The 19,491-nt window shown below is 52.1% G+C and overlaps 1 protein-coding gene across 6 annotated transcripts in view; it reads right to left on the reverse strand.

Annotated features, from left to right (window-relative positions):
* Nucleotides 1-19,491, reverse strand: part of FOXN3 (forkhead box N3) — a 447,853-nt gene that overhangs the window by 394,763 nt on the left and 33,599 nt on the right. The window contains exon 2 of one of the 6 annotated variants that reach the window (XM_042252848.1): nucleotides 14,749-14,838. The exons of the other annotated variants lie outside the window; for them this stretch is intronic. The gene's annotated coding sequence lies outside the window, so the exon portion shown is untranslated. The remainder of the gene's footprint in view (nucleotides 1-14,748; nucleotides 14,839-19,491) is intronic. 6 annotated transcript variants of the gene reach the window in all.

Here is a 19,491-nt window from a genome sequence, read left to right on the forward strand (position 1 = left end):
CAGACATCTCTCTCTCTGTCTACCTTGGCCAGGAACATATGGCTAAAACCTGCATGAATTATCTCCACGTGTACAAAGCACAGGGGGCAGAGAACAAGTGAGTGAGTGCAGGGAAGAGGCAGTGGGAAGACAGAAAGCAGGCTGGGTGAGCCAGGAGCTCAAAACTGAGGGGCAGGGCGGGTGGAGGTGAACAGGGCCCCTCGACTGGGCTGATCCTGGGAGGGAGGGTCTGGACAGGGCCGGGCAAGCCGGAAGGATCGGGCTCAGAAACAGGGGTGGGCCCAGTTTAGGGAACCGATAAAGACAGCCAGCTTGGGCTTCAAAGGTGGCACTCATGATAAAAAACCCGCCTGTCAGTGCAGGAGACATAAGAGACGCAGGTTCGATCCCTGGGTGGGGAAGATCCCTTGGAGGAGGGCATGGCAACCCACTGCAGTGTTCTTGCCTGGAGAATCCCACGGACAGAGGAGCCTGGCGGGCTGCAGCCCGTGGGGTCGCGAAGAGCTGGACACGACTGAAGCAACGCACAGGGACACCACACAGAAGAGAAGCAAGACTCAAGGCCGTGGCTGGACACGGTGGCAGGGGCCCTGCAAGGGGCGTCCTTCACTCTGCACGGGGGACGTTTCCGTCTGGGGATCAGGGCCCGCCCGTCCCTCGGGGGAGGCGAGCATCGGGGCGAGGGACAAAGCAGGCCACGCAGCCTCGCCACAAGCGGGCCCTGGGGAGCCACCTGCAAGGCAGGGGTGCCCACAGGGCAAGGTGGGTGCCACCGAGTGCTCACGCCCTTCTGAGACCCTCGCTGCATCCCTGCAACCTGCTCGCCTCAGAGCAGGCTTCGGCGACTCTGACCTCGAAACAGCTCTTCATCCGTCACCTAAGACGCCCACTTGGCTTTTCAGCACCCGAGGAACACACAGCTCTTCCGAAAGGTGAGAAAGTGCAACGCCGAGGTTGTAGGGTGGACTTTTCTGGTCCAAGGGTTGAGAGTCCACCTGACATCGCGGAGGCTACAGGTTCAGCCCCCGGTCCAGGAAGAAACCACATCCTGCAGAGCAACTAAACCGCGAGCCACAGGCCCCGGGCCTGCCCACCACGACTCAAGTCCGGGAGCCCGCGCTCTGCAAGGAGACGACCTGCGCGGAGAGCCGCTCACCGCGACGGAGCGGGCCTGCCTCCTGCGGCTGGAGAAGAGGCCACGCACAGCCACAAAGACCCGGCGCGGCCACGGACGAGGACACAGGATGAGAACCAGGAGCAAGCCAGGACTGCCGCTTTCTACCCAATGTATCAGAGCTTCTGTGAACAATTCGGGTCCAGAAGCCAAGTTCCCCTCACCCCCGAAGGGAGGGGGTCGGGAAAGAGGGGAGATGCTCTTTGAGGAGAAAGAGGCCGCTACGCTAGTTCAAATACACCCTGCGGGGAGAGGTGGTCTCTCCGAGACAGTGAGGGTCCGCCCGGCGGCTCTTCCTGGCACAAGCCCATCACGGGCATCAGCAAGAGCGGGACGTGGCCACGCGCCCCCCCCCCCCAGGGTCACAGAAGAAAGAACGGGGGCCACCCCTCGGCCCACCTGTCATGACTGGAGGCAAGGAGGGGCAACCACGTCCTGCCCTCAGTTACGCATCTCGCTCAGTCCCGATCCAGACACTCTGGACACCAAAACTCTGGCCCTGGGCTTCACGCTTTATGAGCAGCGGCAAACTCGTCACTGATTTTAGAAGCCACTCTACGCCGGTTTACAAGTCTGAGTCTCATAATTTCACCATGACTTATGGTTATGGACCCAAAATTACACCGCCCAGCAAGTATTACTTGCTTGCAAGTGACTTACGTCTGTTATCTCTGAGGAAATTCAAAAGAAAGAGAAAACCGGTTACGCCACTCACTGCATGCGTCCCGCGAGCCAGTCCCCGGCACGAGCGCTTCACACAGGGCCCTGAGGCCGCAACTCTCTCAGGACCACACAGCCAACCGCTAGACGAGCCGGCGCTGCAAACCGGGCTCCGCTTCCTAACTCTGCTCTGTGGCCTCCAGACGCAGTCTCAGCTCAGAAATTTCCAACAGACTTTGCTCCAGATTATTTAGAGCAGGCAACGCCTACCACGCCCATGCCTATGAAAGGACGCTCACTCCTTGGGAGAAAAGCTATGGCCAACCTAGACAGCATATTAAAAAGCAGAGCCATCACTTTGCCTACCGAGGTCTGTCTAGTCAAAGCTATGGTTTTTCCAGTGGTCATGTGTATGGATGTGAGAAGCGCCGAAGAACTGATGGTGGTGGAATCTTCTCCAATATTTTGGCCTCCTGATGCCAAAAGCCAACTCACTGGAAAAGACCCAGGCGCTGGGAAAGATTGAAGGCAAGATGAGAAGGGGTAACAGAGGGTGAGATGGCTGGATGGCCTCACTGACTCAATGGACATGAGTTTGGGCAAACTCCAGGAGACAGTGAAGGACAGGGAAGCCTGGCGTGCTTCAGTCCATGGGGTCGCGAAGTATCAGACATGACTTAGTGACTGAACAACGTGCCTAGGCCAGCTGGAAAGGATGTTGGTAATAGATGACAGGTATGGGGGTCCAGGCGCCTTCTGGCTGAAATCAGCCCTGAGTGTGAGCTCAGGGATACAGGAGGAACAGCCTCAACTGAGACGACCAGGAATGTTACCTTACACCAGACATGGAACCGAAAGCTTTGCCAGAAATGTTCTGTCCCGCCAGTCTGTAGAACAACGTCTTCCAAGGGTTACTACGGGGACATCGCACAAACCTTGACACTCAGAACTGCGCTCAATTAAACTGATAGAGGACGTTCCGTTTCGAAACATGCCCGTGTTACATCCTGATGAGGAGGTATCAACAGAAAATGAATCTGGGCCGCTTGTGAATGATGGCTCTGCATCACCACAGCGATTCACCTCTCACACTAATTTAGGCTTGGAGCCCATATCAGCACTGCTGTCAGAGAGTTGATTTCTATTCATTTAAAAACTTCCAGGCTCCAGAGTGATCAGTGGGAATTTTAATGCCCTGGGAAAAGACAGAGAAAAACGTGAATGTGAGTACTGCACACAGGAGCAAGACTGGAGCTCATGACTCCGCCAGCAAGTGATTATAGAGCGCCCGGTACCAGCGTCCAGCCTATGCAAGGGACAGGTGCCAAAGCTCAGCCTGCATCCGCACGGGGCCAGGGTCCCGTCCGAAGACACTGACCGTGAGGAGGTGAGGGTGGCCACCGCCACGAGTCAGGTGCTGTCCCGCACGCTCGTCCCTCAGTCGTGTCCGACTCTTCACAGCCCCACGCGCTAGGTCACCGGGCTCCTGCATCCGTGGAACTCTCTGGAGCGGGTTGCCATTTCCTTCTCCAGGGTACTGTCCCATGGGCTTTAGCAGAGTAACACTCACCAAGTACTACTGATTAATAGTTCCATTTTACAGATGACTAATTCTCCAAGCCAGGTTTCAACAGTAAGTGAACTGTGAACTTCCAAATGTTCAAGCTGGATTTAGAAAAGGCAGGGGAACCAGAAATCAAATCGCCAACATCCACTGGATCATGAAAAAAGCAAGAGAGTTCCAGAAAAACATCTATTTCTGCTTTATTGACTATGCCAAAGCCTCTGACTGTGTGGATCACAACAAACTGTGGAAAATTCTTCAAGAGATGGGAATAGCAGACCACCTGATTTCTTCCTGAGAAATCTGTATGCAGGTCAAGAAGCAACAGTTAGATCTGGGCATAGGACAACAGACTGGTTCCACGGTGGGAAAGGAGTACGTCAAGGCTATATATTGTCACCCTGCTTATTTAACTTCTATACAGAGTACATCATGAGAAATGCTGGGCTGGATGAAGCACAAGCTGGAATCAAGATTGCCGGGAGAAATATCAATAACCTCAAATATGCAGATGACATCACCCTTAGGGCAGAAAGCAAAGAAGAACTAAAGAGCCTCTTGATGAAAGTTTCTGAAAGAGGAGAATGAAAAAGTTGGCTTAAAACTCAACATTCAGAAAATGAAGATCATGGCATCCGGTCCCATCACTTCATGGCAAATAGATGGGGAAACAGTGGAAACAGTGGCTGACTTTATTTTTGGAGGCTCCAAAATCACTGCAGATGGTGACTGCAGCCATGAAATTAAAAGAAGCTTACCCCTTGGAAGGAAAGTTATGACCAATCTAGACAGCATATTAAAAAGCAGAGACATTACTTTGCCAACAAAGGTCCTTCTAGTCAAGGCTATGGTTTTTCCTGCGGTCATGTATGGATGTGAGAGTTGGACTGTGAAGAAAGCTGAGCGCAGAAGAATTGATGCTTTTGAACTGTGGTGTTGGAGAAGATTCTTGAGAGCCCCTTGGACTGCAAGGAGATCCAACCAGTCCATTCTAAAGGAAATCAGTCCTGAATGTTCATTGGAAGGACTGATGCCGAAGCTGAAACTCCAATCCTTTGGCCACCAGAGGCGAAGAGTTGACTCATTGGAAAAGACCCAGATGCTGGGAGGGATTGGGGGCAGGAGGAGAAGGGGACGACCGAGGATGAGATGGCCGGATGGCATCACTGACTCGATGAACGTGAGTTTGAGTGAACTCCGGGAGTTGGCGATAGACAGGGAGGCCTGGCGTGCTGAGGTTCATGGGGTCGCAAAGAGTCGACACGACTGAGCTACTGAACTGACTGACTGACCGGTGAGTAAACTGAGTTGCGTTAAGTAATTACTATTTAAGTAGTGAGATCAGAATCCACCTTGCAATGCAGGGGACGCGGGTTCAATCTCTGGTCGAGGGAGATGCGACACGCCAAGGGACAACCAGGCTCGCATGCCCCAGCGACTGAACCCACGTGTTCTAGAATCCGTGCCCCACAACAAAAGATGCCCCCGCCAGGAAATACCGGGGCCCCACCCCTGGAGAGGAGCCCGTGCACGACAGGGAGTGCCCAGTGCAGCCAAAAAGAAAGAAAGAAATAGACGAGTTTCATATAACTTTCAGGTTCTGTCTCACCTGTTCCTCACAGAACCATGACGAGACGGGCAGCCCTAGACACGTCCCACGGCCACACAAAGTCTCAACGGCAGAACCGCGCTAGGAGGCAGGGCCCGTGGCTGCTAACTCACGACTCCTCTAGTGAGACAGCAGGAAAGGCCGATCTGTGCGCTCCTGACAAGAAGTCCTACAGGCGTTCGCTCAGGAGGAGATCACCTCCTGTCCGGGCAGTATCAACAGAAGAGGGGCGATGGAGGCTTTGAGGGCGGCTGGTGTCCGGAAGGGCAGAGAGGAGAGGGGACGCTGAGCACGGCCAAAGGAGCCACAGCGGGGTGGGAGGGCGGACGGTCCGACGACGTCTGCAGGTCAACCAGCGGGGCAGCGTGGTCTGAAAGAGGCTCAGCGGGGCAAGCTCAGGCAGACAGCCTCGGCAGGAAACGGGCGCCGAGACGGACGGTCTGGAGCGCGGCAGGACAGAAGGGAGGAAAATGTTGAGCTTTCCCTGGTGGTCCAGGGGTGAGGCATCATCTGCCAACTCAGGGGACGCAGGTTCAGTCCCTGGTGGGGGATTATTAACGAGACCCCACAGGCCACAACTAAGCCCGCTTGCTATAACGAGAGACCCCACGTGCGGCGACTAAGACCCGATGCAGCCAAGTAAGTGAATAAATGATAAAATCAAATTGCACGCTTTCCGGAAGGCGGATTTAGAGTGAAACAGTGAAAGTGAAAGTTGCTCAGTCGTGTCCAATTCTTTGAGACCCCGTGGACTATACAGTCCATGGAATCCTCCCTCCTCCCGGGGAATCTTCCCAACCCAGGGATCCAACCCAGGTCTCCCGCATTGCTGGTGGATTCTTCACTAGCTGAGCCACCAGGGAAGCCCAAGAATACGGGAGTGGGTAGCCTATCCCGTCTCCAGCGGATCTTCCCAACCCAGGAATTGAACCCGGGTCTCTGGGCATTGAACATGGATTCTTTACCAACTGAGCTATGAGGGAAGCCTAAATTTAGAGTGAGGGGAGAGTGAAAAAAATAATACTTAAGGAGACAAGTAGGATAATTGTGACTGCTGAATAAATTACAGAATAAGTAATATAGAATAAATTACTGTATATTCTAAATTATAATTATTCTAAATTATAAATAAATATAGAACTAGTATACGACTGAGCACGCATGCACGCCTAAGAATAAATAGAACCAACTCTCCAAACTGAAGGACTTTAATGAGACGGAAAAAGAACCCAGAGCATCTCCATAATAATGTCTGCAGCTCAAATCTCGTCTTTGAATTGTTTCTAACTTTATCCTTTTTCTGTGGCTAATCCTCGGGTTGACTCACACGCTCTCACTCCCTGCTAAAAAGTGAAACTACATATCACCCTCATTAATAATAAACGGAGAAGACTCAGGTTCCTGCACTCGACAGGAAAGGCATCAAGGCAGAGCGAGCTCTCAGAGTGCAGCTGAAGGTGACAACGACGACTCATCGCCCCTCGACAGCTCCAAAAGCCCTCCCCTGGAGAGCCTTACCTGAGCCCACCCGTTCTGTGTTGAACTGTGTCCCCTCCGAAACCACACAGAAGCCCGAGCTCCCGGGACCTCAGAACGTGACCTTATTCGGAAACGTGTAGATGCAATCAGTTAAGATGATGTTTTGCTGGAGGAAGGTGGGCCCTAAGTCCAGTGTGAGAGGCGCCCTTATGAGGAGAGAAAAGACTCAGAGACGCACACACAGAGAAAGGCACCCGACGCTGGGGCAGGGGCTGGAGCTCTGATGCCATGGCCGGGGGATGCGAGGACTGGCAGTGCCCCCAGAAGCTAGAGAGAGGCCCGGAGGACCCCACGAGCCTTCAGTCTGCGCAGCGCAGCCAGGACCTCAATCTCGGAGTTCCAGCCTCCAGGATATACGAGAGGAAAAGTTTCTGTTGCCTTAATTAAAGCCACTTCCCTGGTGATAAAGTCACCTCCCTGGTGGTCCAGTGGCTGAGACTCTGCACCCCTAATGCAGGCGGCCAGGTTTAATCCCTCAAACTGAGAGTTTGCCGCAACTAAAGATCCCACGTGCTGCAACAGAGATCCCGCACGCCAGGCCTAAGACCTGGCACAGTCAAGTAAACACATATTTTTTTTAATTAAAAAGAATTTTTTAAAAGCCATTCAGTTTGCAACGCAGGAGACCCTGCTTCAATCCCTGGGTCGGGAAGATCCCCTGGAGAAGGGACAGGCTACCCACTCCAGTATTCTTGGGCTTCCCTTGTGGCTCAGCTGGTAAAGAATCCGCCTGCAATGCGGGGGACCTGGGTTCGATCCCTGGGTTGGGAAGATCGGTGGAGAAGGGAAAGGCTCCCTGCTCCAGTATTCTGACCTGGAGAATTCCATGGGTTGTACAGTCCGTGGGGTCACAGAGAGTCGGACACAACTGAGCGACTTCCACCTCACTTTCACTTGTGGTGCGTTTTGTCACAGCAGCCCTAGGGCCCCAACACACTGGCTTCACTACAGCCTCTGGGACGCAGGACAGCAAAGGAAAACCAGAACACCTGGAGACCTGAGCTCCAGGCTCCCCTCTGCAGCCACCCCTCAGCTGGACCTCCACCCAGCATCCGCGTCTTTGAAAGGGAGCATTTAACCTAAGCGAGCACCGCATCCTCTTTCAGGTTTGAAACTCTATGCCCCATCACACCCCAGCCAAGAAAGTCATCTGCTCGAGCATCTACTGATGGTGAGAGCGTGACGGGGCTGAAAGAGGAAAGCACTTGCCAACTCAAGAACCCTCCCATCACCAGGAGAAGTCAAGGAGAAAGGGGACAGAGCGGTGAGCGGTGGTCCCTGCCTTCACCATGTGCCACGTAATCCCTGCATCTTCACATCAAATCTGGCCTGCAGCCCTCCTGCCACGGCAAGTTAATACAGAGAGACACTGCGAGCTGCCAGGCACAGAGAGTTGATACACAGGGTAAGAGGCTCTCCACGACCCACACTGCGTTTCCCAAACCTGCTCGTATCAAGGTCATTTAACCCCAGAAATACGAAACCTGCAGAAGACAAGAAAAGAAAAAGGGAGGCTGGCGCTGAGACTGTCCCTCCACCCTCATCCCAGTCACACAATCAGCTTTTCGGCTGGGGGGCTCTTCAAAATTGCTAGAAACTGACAATTATGAAACAAACCCCACTAGTAGAGACCAACAAGAAATTCCTGGAAAAACCCTCACTCAGACGCACCATTCCATTTTACCTTTTTTTTCCAAGAGTAAATTGCGGCTGTCAAATTACACCCTTTCATTACTGTCATGGACTCATTTTAAGAACAGCTAATCAGAAAAGCCTACAGAGGTATTTAATCAGATTTTTTTTTTCTTCCAATGACCTAATGTTTTGGTATGAAACTGCCGCCAGCTCACGCTGGGTAGAAATTTAGCACTGTCAGCATTTAATTATTATTTTATCACAGATTTCTTTACTTTCCTACAGGGAAGAAATAACTTATACGTTTTTAAAAATGCAACAAATGCTTACCTTTTAAAATCGCAAGACGCCACCCTTACTAGTTTGCTTTGTCAAAAATCACCAGCTGGGGAGACGGGACAGGTCACAGAAATGCACTTTTGAGTTAAGAAGAGGTACCGCTATCACCAGCTTCAATCTTCCGGAACGCTGAGACAATGCGGTGAAAATGATGGACGTCCTGCTGGTTTTCAGGGCATGAAATACTCATGACTCATTCGGGTTCGTGTGTGACTGCAGCGACATGGTCCAAACGCTATCCCCGGGCCCACGGCCTCCAAGTGGAGCTCTCAGCTTCACTCTCCTCCTCCCCTTCCCTCCAGGAAACCTCGCCTTTTCTTCTCTAAGGTGGGAATAAAAGAACAGAAGGAAAAGGACGGACAGACAGAAAAGGGAAGGGCAGACGGGTGTGCAGGTGGGACCCCGACTCCCTTTCCTTGGCCGCTACCCTCGGAGTCTAGAGACCCGAGCTGGCCCGAGACGCTGAGTCTGGAGAACAAGAGGGAGCGGGCAGGGACCAGATGCCTAGATGTGTCCCTCAAGCCAGTTTCGCTTTCATTTCATCCTCCCCACTCAGCTGAAGTCTCTTTTTAGAAAAATAGCCATTTCATCATCAACACACACACACACACACACACACACACACACAGAGGCACCAAAAAAAAACCCTCTTCATTTGCCTCTCTTCCCCTTTACCCACAGAGTTCCTGCTTCAGAGTCGAGCTCTGAACAAGCTGAGGATGCTCGGTGCGGACAAGCCATCACCAGATATTTATCGAGTGCCTCCTGTAAGCGTTTACTGAAGGGGTGACATGGTGTAAACCCAGGTACAAAGTGGTATCCAGGGAAGAGTCCCATGTAAGCAAGAAGGCTGGTCGGTTTTCAGAGCATGGTATGTGTGACTCACGAGCGGACAAGAAATGTTACACCCGTTCATGTTCATCAGCTCCAAAGGCGCCTGTGCCGCGGGTGCATCTCATTCCGAAGTAGAACTTAAGGCCGCTCCCCCAAATCTGTCCTTCTGCCCCTCCCCCAAATCTCTCTCATCTTAGGAAATTCCACCTCCGAGACTCTGTCAGCACCCCAAGACCTCCTGTCCCTCCCACTTCCATCCAACGCACCAGAATGTCATCTTCATCTTCGCTTGATCCCGTGGAGCCCAGGGACATCACTCGGCCTCCAGGACTAACCCTAGCCCCAGGTTTCCCATAAATAAATCCAGCGCCCCTCCCCAAAGCGGGTCAGCTCCAGGGCCTCCACCCGGCCCGGCTCCCCCCACATTCCCGCTGCTGCAATTCCACACATGAGCCAGGACCCCTTCATCGCCCTTGGGGTCTTGGCTCACGCTGCGCCCTCCTCCTGGAAGCTCTTCTTTCCACCATTGACGTAATAAGCTCCTCCTTCTGGATTTTAAGGTTCTGTAAAGGGGAAGCCCGTGGTGGTCCAGCGGTTAAGAACCTGCCTGGCAGTGCCGGGCACACGGGTTTGATCCCTGGCCTGGGAAGATCCCGCATGGCAGTGCCGCATCTAGGCCTGTGCACCGCAGCCCCGGAGTCTGCCGTCTGGGGCCGAAGAGCGGACAGGGAGCAGCGGAAGCCCCCGAGTCTCCCGTCCGCGGAAGCCCACCGAGTCTGCCGTCTGGGGCCGAAGAGCGGACAGGAAGCAGCGGAAGCCCCTGCACCCTGGAGCCCACGCTCCGCGGCAGGAAAAGCCGCGCAGTGAGCAGCCCACACGCCAGGAGCGCCCCCACCGCGCTCTGCGCAGCTGGAGAGCGCAGCAGGGAAGACAGCGCAGCCAGAAGGAAACACACAGAGAGACTTCAGTAACGCAGAAGAAAGGAGAGCAGTATCCTGCGGTGTCGGTTCGGGACAGCCTCCCCGGAGCTGACCGCTACCATTCGTGTCCTCGATCGCTTCTCGCCACAATTCGCAGTTGCTTCACCCGTCTACGCCCTTGTTAGTTACATACACACTCCTTGCAAGCAAAGGCCTCCTCTGTGCTTTTCACTGCTACAACCCCAACAAGCAGCACAAAGCCTGGCACAAATCACAGATTCAGCATTTGTTTAAATGAAGGAACCAAGTGTTTGTTATTCATTTCCCAGCAAGAGATAAGTAACACATGGCTTCCCTGGGGGCTCAGATGGTAAAGAATCTGCCTGCAACGCAGGAGACGCAGGTTTGATCCCTGGGTCGGGAAGATCCCCAGGAGAAGGGAATGGCTACCCACTCCAGTCTTCTTGCCTGGAGAATCCCATGGACAGAGGAGCCTGGCGGGCTGCAGTCCGTGGCATCACAAGAGTTGGATACAACTTAGTGACTAGACCACCACCACCAGGACCACACACATAAATATAAGTGTTTACTCATGTCGAAGCTCACACCACGTCGTAAAGCAACTATGCAGCAGTAAAAATTAACTTTTTAAAAAGATATTGAACCAAGCAGCCAAAGGAAAGGAAGCTTACACACGTCTTGGGTCATGGATGGGTTAGCCCTTTTGAGGATAACCTTCAAGTTGAGCTGTACATCAGTCTTCCTTTTCAGTTCCCACAGTCTGATCCAGATTATCTGAGGGCAGCAACGGGGCAAAAGAGACTAAAGGTGAGGAGTGGGTGGAGCCTCAGAGTCAGGGCAAGAACAGGAGAGATGGAAAGGCGGGGTCATCCTGGGTGAGCAAATGCTCATTTAAAGTCACAGCAGAGATGGAAAGGCGTGGTCATCCTGAATGAGCAGCGGGGTAAGACTTCGGCCCAGCTCTGCCTCGCCTGTAGCCGGGGCTGCCTCCTTCTGTCTCTTGAGTAAGTAAGTGTTAGTCGCTCAGTCATGCCCAACTCTTTGCAGCACCATGGACTGCAGCCCACCAGGCTCCTCTGTCCATGAGATTTTCCAGGCAAGGATACTGGAGTGGGTTGCCATTTCCTTCTCCAGGGGATCTTCCCTACCCAGGGATGGAACCCGGGTCTCCTGCATTGCAGGCAGATTCTTTACCAACTGAGCTACAAGGGAAGCCCTCTGTCCCCTCAGGGAAGGGCTAATTCCTCCACCAGATGGCTGTGTGCTGACACGGCGCATTTTACAGACGCATGGCTACCCTCTAGACAGGCAGTAAGCATAGAGAGTCAACCTCCATGAAACATCGGTGCTGCCAGAAAACCGAAATCAATTCAACATACGTATGTCGAGGCCAGATATTGTTCAAGTCAATGGGGGTTTGGAGCTAAAATGTAAAGAACAGTGCCTGCCTTTGAGACACTTACAGACCACAGAGGGAGGCAGTTTTCCACGCAGCATCTGTGCACACAGGTACTTCCCCGGCGGCAGTGGTAAAGAGCCCGCCTGCCAAGGCAGGTACAGGCAGATGACGCAGGTTCGATCTCTGGGTCAGGAAGATTCCCTGGAGAAGGGAATGACAACCACTCTAGTATTCTTCCCTGGAAAACTCCATGGGCAGGGGAGTCTGGCAAGCCACAGTCCACAGGGTCACAAAGAGTCGGGGGCTCACACCCACGGAGCAGCGCCGTCGCCAGCAGCGGACCGGAGCTGCGCTCGCGCGCTGAGTCTCTGCAGTCGGGCCAGACTCTGTGTGACCCCATGACTACAGCCCGCCAGGCTCCTCTGTCCACGGGATTCTCCAGGCAAGAATACCGAGAAGGTTGCCGTGCCCTCCTCCAGGGGGTCCTCCCAACCCAGGGGTTGAACCTGTGTCCCTTACCTCCGCCTACGTTGGCAGGCAGGCTCTTTACCACTGGCCCCACCCCTGGGGTGGATGCCATTACCACTAGGGGCCCAGGAAGGCCTGCCTCTTCCCCTCACCCCAACTCCTTCACTTTACCAACCATCAAATGAGTCACAGGAACAAGGGCCTAGCAGGGAATCAAAATTTGGCTTTATCAGGAGCTCAGCCTATCCAGCACTCTGGCAAGGATTACTCACCAGGGCGTGAGAACGAGGGGAAACACTTGGAGTCACAAGGTAATTTTTAAGGCATAGTGATCTTGCCCACCATGGCTGCGGCCCATTGCACGTCCTATAATTTGGTCTAGGTTTCACACCTGCTCCACCCAAGCGATGCAAAGCACAGCTGAGGGAGGAGCTAAACACAGAGCCCCCGCAGCACGTCCTACGATGTATCGTAGTGAATGCCGTTCCCATTTTACAGACGAAGAAACAGGCTTGCAAAGGGACTGACGGCCCAAGATCGTACAGGCACGGGGTGGCTGAGAAGGGTCTAGACCCAGGTCTTTCGATCTCAAGTTCAGTTCACGACTCTGGTACTGAGCCTCACCGTGATAGATGTCATACATGCGAAGAGATACGTACTCGGACGAAGCAGACGTTTCGGCCAATCCGTCATCACAGTCAGCAACCTGAAAGCAACTGTTTCTAGAAATTTCTAATTGTGGAAAGACTCCAGCTACCTGGATTGTGTGGTGTGTTCAGTTGCTAAGTCATGTCAACTCACAAAGACTCGGCCCTTTGTGACCCCAGGGACTGCAGCCCACCAGCTCTCCACAACGACCCAGACGTTTAAATGAGAAAGAAGGACCTCTCAGTGGCTAAAAAGCTCATCCACTCGGCGCCCTTGAACTTTTGTCCAGAACCGATTAACTCTTACTTTGAACACAATTCTAATCAGTTGTATTGTCTGGTTTCTTAACCTCTAGCCAGGTAGATATGGTAAATTAAAACGGATTCCTGGAAGGAGAAAAAGTGATTACAGTGAAAAGTGACAGCCTTATAAAAAAAAAAAAAAAAAAGAACCAAGCAGAGGTTGACAAACTTTTCCTATAAAGATCAGAGAGTAAATATTTTAGGCATCATGGATCATACTTTCTCTGTTGTGACGACTCAACTTCACCAGTGTAGCTCAAAATAAGCCACAGACCAATGTGTAAACGAAGGAGCGTGGCTGAGTTCCAATAAAATTTTATTTACAGAAACAGGTGGCAGGTCAAATTTGGCCCAGAGGCTACAGTTTGCAAACCATGGAATAGAAGAAAGTTTCAAAGCCAACACAATAGCTAGAAAAATCTTAGCAGTCTTGGACTATATCTTAAAGAAACAAATAATCCCAACCTCAGCAGCCCTTTAGGACAACTGGCGTTAGAGAATATCATGGTCCTCCACCATAAAATTACAAAAGTTTAGAAATCTGAACGGTCTTGGGAATGTTACAGTCCAACATCCTATTTTTACAGAGGAAGAAGTATATTCTCAGAGAGGTTGAGCGACTCTCTAAAAGTCAAACAGCTAACTAATAATTAAACTTAAATTAGAGCCAGTGTTTTGATACCATGTTTAAAACTCTTTCCATTATCCCATGTCTATTATTTTAGCCTTTTTGATAACAATGAACAGAGGAAATGCTCATTTAATTAAAACACTACACCCTTGAGGTTGTTAAGATTCTGGAATCGCTAAAGTACACAGTTCTAGATGTTTAGAAAGATGACTGCGAATCATCACGACAAAGGTTAAATTGGGTTCAATGTCCTCAGAGAAAAGGATTTCAGAAGTAGGGCTAAAAAGAATACATTTCAAATAATTAAAAAGTTAATATATGTGGAAATTTTTATCCTCCCTTGAGTATGGGAAAATGGAGTACCACTGTCCATTCGTTTACGAGCAGGAAAGTTTGCCATCGGATTCGGTCAGTTTAGACCTGTCCGTAAACTCTGATCAGTCCGGGACTAGCCCACGAATCACCATGGCACTGAGAGGCCCCAAGCAATTTCTCAAATTTCCAGACGCCCATATTCATTCAACTGCCTTTTCTAAGAAAAGCAAAGAAGCCGCTCTCAGCCCGATCTGCCCCTTTCTCTTTTCTGCTCCTTTTCTGAATTAATTAGGAAAGAGAAACAGGGCCCCTGATGTGTGTGTAAACATTCCGAATGCTGGTTAAACATGAAAGAACAGAGGTGGGGGACACAGAAGTGACGAATTTTATTTCTGCGATGACAAGTTGGAGCCCCCCTGCCAGCTGGACCTTGCAGTGGCCAGAAGCACACACCTGTCCACACGGAAGTCAGCGAGGAGGGGGAGCAGAAGTCGGGGGGCCAGCGGCCGGCTGTGCCAGCAAATGGGCTCCAATTGCTCGGGCTCACTGAGCACTGCCGAGTACAGGGAGGCCCCCAACGGCCCCTGACACCAGGGAAGACAGCGAGGCCACCCCCGTTTTCCTGACCACACAAGTGGTCTTCTTTCTGTTCACGGACCCCAGAGCGGGGCTGCGGTTCAGGGAGCTCACCTTCCTCTAAGCGGGGGAGAAAGGGCAAAGCGGGGGAGGTCGACCACTGCTCCCAAGAGCCCCCGAGATGCACTTCCCAGTTGGACAGACCTGCCGAAGGAAATGAGAAGCGATAAGTGATTGGGCCCTGATTAGATCAGCCACCTTGGGAAAGGTGCTGAGCCAGAGATATTTCACTGAAATAAGGAGAAACCTGGGAATAGATTTCTGGCAAGCAATCCTGCAGTAGATACGGTCTGAATTGGAAATGGATTTCATGGGCAGATAAAGTCTAATAAATGGCAGGTCACTCAAAACTCATATATCATCAAGTCTCATGCAGCGTCTGTGAAGTTTGTTATCAATAATTTAACATCGGGAGAACCTAGCCCTTGGCAAATATTTAATTTCAAAACATACCTACTGATTTACTCTGATACGGCATATATAGTATATTAAAAATATATTACAAGAAGCCAAATGCCAATGAGGTGGCGTTTAGAGAAGACCAGGGGCACTGCTTGCTTTTCCAAATATTCTGTCAAGAAAGGGAATGGACCCTCCATCCACGGAGTTAGTCCACTAGCAATCTCTAAACTGCATGGGGAGGAAAGCCTGCCTGCGGGCCCTGCTGCACACAGCACGGACGTCAGTGGAGCTCCCACTCCCAGCCAAGCAATGAGCCAGATGCTCGTAGACAAGCTCTGGGGGACAGGACATAGGGGCGCCCAGACACGGCTCTCAGGCCAGGCCTGAAGACCACGGGAGGAGGCGGAATCTGTGCAAAGCAAGGCCCTCAGTGGCTAAGGGGAGGCTTCTAAAATTTAGCTGGCGTGCGGCTGCGCTGGGCCTCTGTTGCACAGCGCGGGCTCCTCGCCACTGAGCGGGGGCTTCCTCCGGGTGCAGCGAGTGGGGGCTCCTCTCTAGCCGCGAAGCTGGGGTGGCTCACTGTAGGAGCCTCTCCTGCTGCAGAGCACGGGCTCTAGTCTCACAGGCTGCAGGAGCTGTGCCACGCAAGCTCAGCAGCTGTGGTGCCCAGGCTGAGCTGCTCTGTGGCACGTGGGATCTTCCTGGACCAGGGATTGATCCTGTGTCCCCTGCACAGGCAGGAGAACTCTTAACCACTGGGCCACCAGGGAAGTCAGAAGAGGGGACTTTTTTTTTTTTTAAATTTAGGATAATTGCTTTACAGAATTGTGCTGATTTCTGCCAAACATCAACATGACTCAGCCAACAGGGGACATTTTTTAAGAGGACAGGAGGTCAAGGGAATTACCTCCGCGGTCACTGCCTACAACTCCAGTTGATCTCAGCCACTTTTCCTGCAGCCCCCCATCCTTCAGTCCTCTCCACGGCAGACCCTTGCCACTCCCTGGCTGCAAGGTGGCACCCCTTGTGATGGTTGGAATGTTTGTGTCCCCCCACAATTCACATGTTTGAACCCTAACACCCAATGTGACGGTGTTAGGAGGCGGGGCCTGGGGGAGGCAATTGGGTCATGAAGGCAGAGCCCTCGTGAATGGGATTAGCGCCCTTAGAAAGGAGGGCCCAGAGAGCTCTTAAGCCCCTTCTGCTGTGGAAGGCTATGAAGACAAGTCTGTAAGTAGAAGAGGGCTCTCCTCCAACCACACGGACACCCTGATCCCAGATTTTCAGCTCCAGACTGGGAGAAATACAAATGTTTGCTGTTTATAAGCCACCCAGCCTGTGGTGTTTTGTTCTAGCAGCCTGAACAGACACAGACAGCTAAGGGCCACCGGCATCAGCAGCAAGAGGTCCAGGGAGACGGCTGCTTTCTAAGGGAACGGGAGTTCATTAACTGAGTTTAGAGTGGAGGCAGGGGCTCGACAAGCACAGAGTCCTCCCACGGTGAACACTCTTCTCTAACAAGGTTTTAGGTCTTTGTGGAGTCGATGATGGCCTGGGAGAGAGCAGGCGGGAGGGCAGAAAGAGAGAGAGCTTCCCCTTGTCTTACCCCCAGAAAGCCCTGAGGGACAGTTGGACCAAGGACTCGTGGGCACCAGGCGCCAGGCCCAGCTCCGCCACCTACAGCTAACAGCCTCAGGACCTGACGGCACAGTCTTGAGGGGCCTCTCTGTCTGAAGGTGCTGGAGCATAACTGTCACCGCTCTCAGCAACAGTTTTCCCACCAACTCCCATCCCACGGCCTCGGCTTTGCAGTAGGAAGTTGCTCTGACCATCCTACAGACAAGGAGGACAGAGCGGGCAACCGTCCCTGGACCTGGCTCTTAACTCTTTGGGTTCATCCACGTGTGCAAAGGCAGCCCAGACCTCCAGGCCCTTCCGGCTCGCAGCATCTCTTCCCCATGAGATCCAGAGCTGCCTTGACAGCCAGGTCACTGTGCAGTGCTCAGTTCTGTGCGCAGCGCCTTTAAGGGAGTTAGCAGGGTATCCCAGAACTCCGAAACAAAACACAGACCCCAAGCACCAGCACAAAAACTTGCCCTGCACCCTAACAGCCTAGCCAGACGAGCCGGCGCTTAAGCAGACAAGAGCAGGTGAGACAGTCACAAAGTCCTCAAAGCCAGCAGGAGGTGCTGAGAACACCGGTGTCCAAACTGACAGTGAGGAGGTCACCCCAGACTCAGTTTCCCCTTCACAAGCTGCTACTATCCTCCTCCTCTCCGTCCTTGATAAAGTCCCTACCGTTCAGAGACATGAAGGGGCCAGACCGCCAAGGGGACCCCAAGAGATACTGACTCCGGACGGTCACAGTTACAATCACTCAAGGTGATGACCTTGAGGGCCGCGGTCATCCGGACAGGTTCACAGGTCTGCGGGCCGTCCACCCCGACACTCCAGATTCATCCTAAAGACAGAAGTAGGGGGGCTGCGATGTTTATTTGGGGTGAGTCAACAGGCTGGCAGGGCTAGGGGAAACATGAGGGGCAGGGGTGAAAGTTGGCGTGAAAAAGAGTGAGGGGGTTAGACATCTGCCCACTCCCCACTCACATTACAGATTCAAATTCAACCTCCACTTACAGTTCTCTCTGCTGCTGGTGAATTCTCTGCAAGACAAAAGCCCAAGTCTACAGTTCACCGTTACAGGAGCGCACAAAACCCAGCTCGAGAGCAACAAACCACAAAGGATGTCAGAGTCAGCATTCCGGAACAGAAGGGAACCGCCACGCTCGGGCCCTTGGACACTGCTCACAGCTAGCTCCATGCCTCTCTCTGACTTCTCTCCCTCGACGCCTCCAGGGATTCGAAATTCAACCCAGCGGACCAGAAGTCAGGCGTGTTCTCTAACAATCCTCTCTTGTTTAGGGTTAACAACCCCAGATCACGCTTCTGTCTACTTTTGGAAGCGCTAAGCGATGCCACAGCCATGTGGTCCGAGAAGTAACAGCAACTCTCGATGTCGGGAGGGGGCTCCCCACGGCCCTCCCGCCTCAGTGGCGCTGTCCGTGACACTCTTCACTCGGCAGAACTGGGGCGCCATGCACTGTGCTCTGCTGGTAATCCTCACTAGAGTCAGTGCAGGTGGGAGGAGAGTCACGTCTTTGTTGCACCTTCCACTCCTGACACCATAGCGATTTATCTTCAGCCCCGATTTCTTTCCCCTCTGATGACCCCTTAGTAATCTGCCAGAGACACCAGGAAATTCCGGGAACCCCGAGAGGGAAAACGTTAAGTATCAGAACAGCCACGTGAGCGGGCACTTGATGCTTTGTGGAACAACTTCAATTGAGTGCATTTAGACCGCTTTGTATTAACTAATTTAGAACATTTTGCTTTCGCAGACTTAGCTGACTGCTTTGCACTGCCAAACTAAATACTCCACTTTCTAACACACCCCTGTGTACGCATGTCATTTCTCCTTTTAGGCTAGGAATGTAATGTTGACATAAATGTCAAATAAAATTAATGAGAGAATGGGCCCTCAAATGGTACTTCTGTGCAGGGAATTTGTTAGACGGGGACCTTTGAGCCCGAATGTATATATAATTATATAACACTCATATGAGGAAAGAATCTTAATGGTGAGCTTTAGCCAATTTATCACCTTTGGCAGAAATGCTGTTACCTACAAAAAGCAGGATGCGAGTAAATTAAGATGAAAATACCCTAAGATTAGTCTGTCACAGCAAGCTACTGGAGAAAGAGCAGGGTGGCCCAGCTGCCCATATCGAATCCTCGCCTTATCTGTACAGAATCCAGGTCAGACGTCTGCTGCCCTGCCTGAATGCTTCCGCTGTTGACTTTGCCAATGGCCTTCCTCCTGCCTCACCCAGCTCCTTCTCCCACCTCGCATCCCCAACGGCCACTTAGGAAGAGTAAAAGTGGCAGTTAGAGCAATAACAGGTATTTTCACTCAATAGTCAAAGCACTGGATTCTGAGAGCGGCTGCCTCCGTCCCCACACAGATATAACCACTTTGTCTTTTATTTGTCATCTCAACCATCTTCCTCAAGTATGGCAGAATCACAGAAAATCACTCTAATCATTGAAAAGAGCCCCGTTCCCAGTAAAGCAGCAAGGCTTCTCTTGCCAGAGTAAAATGCACGGAGTAAAATTTCCTCTAAACACAAGGGAAACTCACATTTACCCCCAAGCCTAAGGAAAATGGTCAGCAGGACCCAAAGGCGGCCACACGAACATTTATGCAGAGAACCTGCAAAAACCTGAGCAGATGCCTTAGGGGGAAGGGTTTCAAAGAAAACAGTGATTGTGTTTTGGTTTTCACACTGCAGACTGAATCCTAGGGACTAGACAAACACCACCCCCCCAATCACATTTCTC

The sequence above is a fragment of the Ovis aries genome, chromosome 7, assembly GCF_016772045.2.
Source record: "Ovis aries strain OAR_USU_Benz2616 breed Rambouillet chromosome 7, ARS-UI_Ramb_v3.0, whole genome shotgun sequence".
Taxonomy (NCBI): domain Eukaryota; kingdom Metazoa; phylum Chordata; class Mammalia; order Artiodactyla; family Bovidae; genus Ovis; species Ovis aries.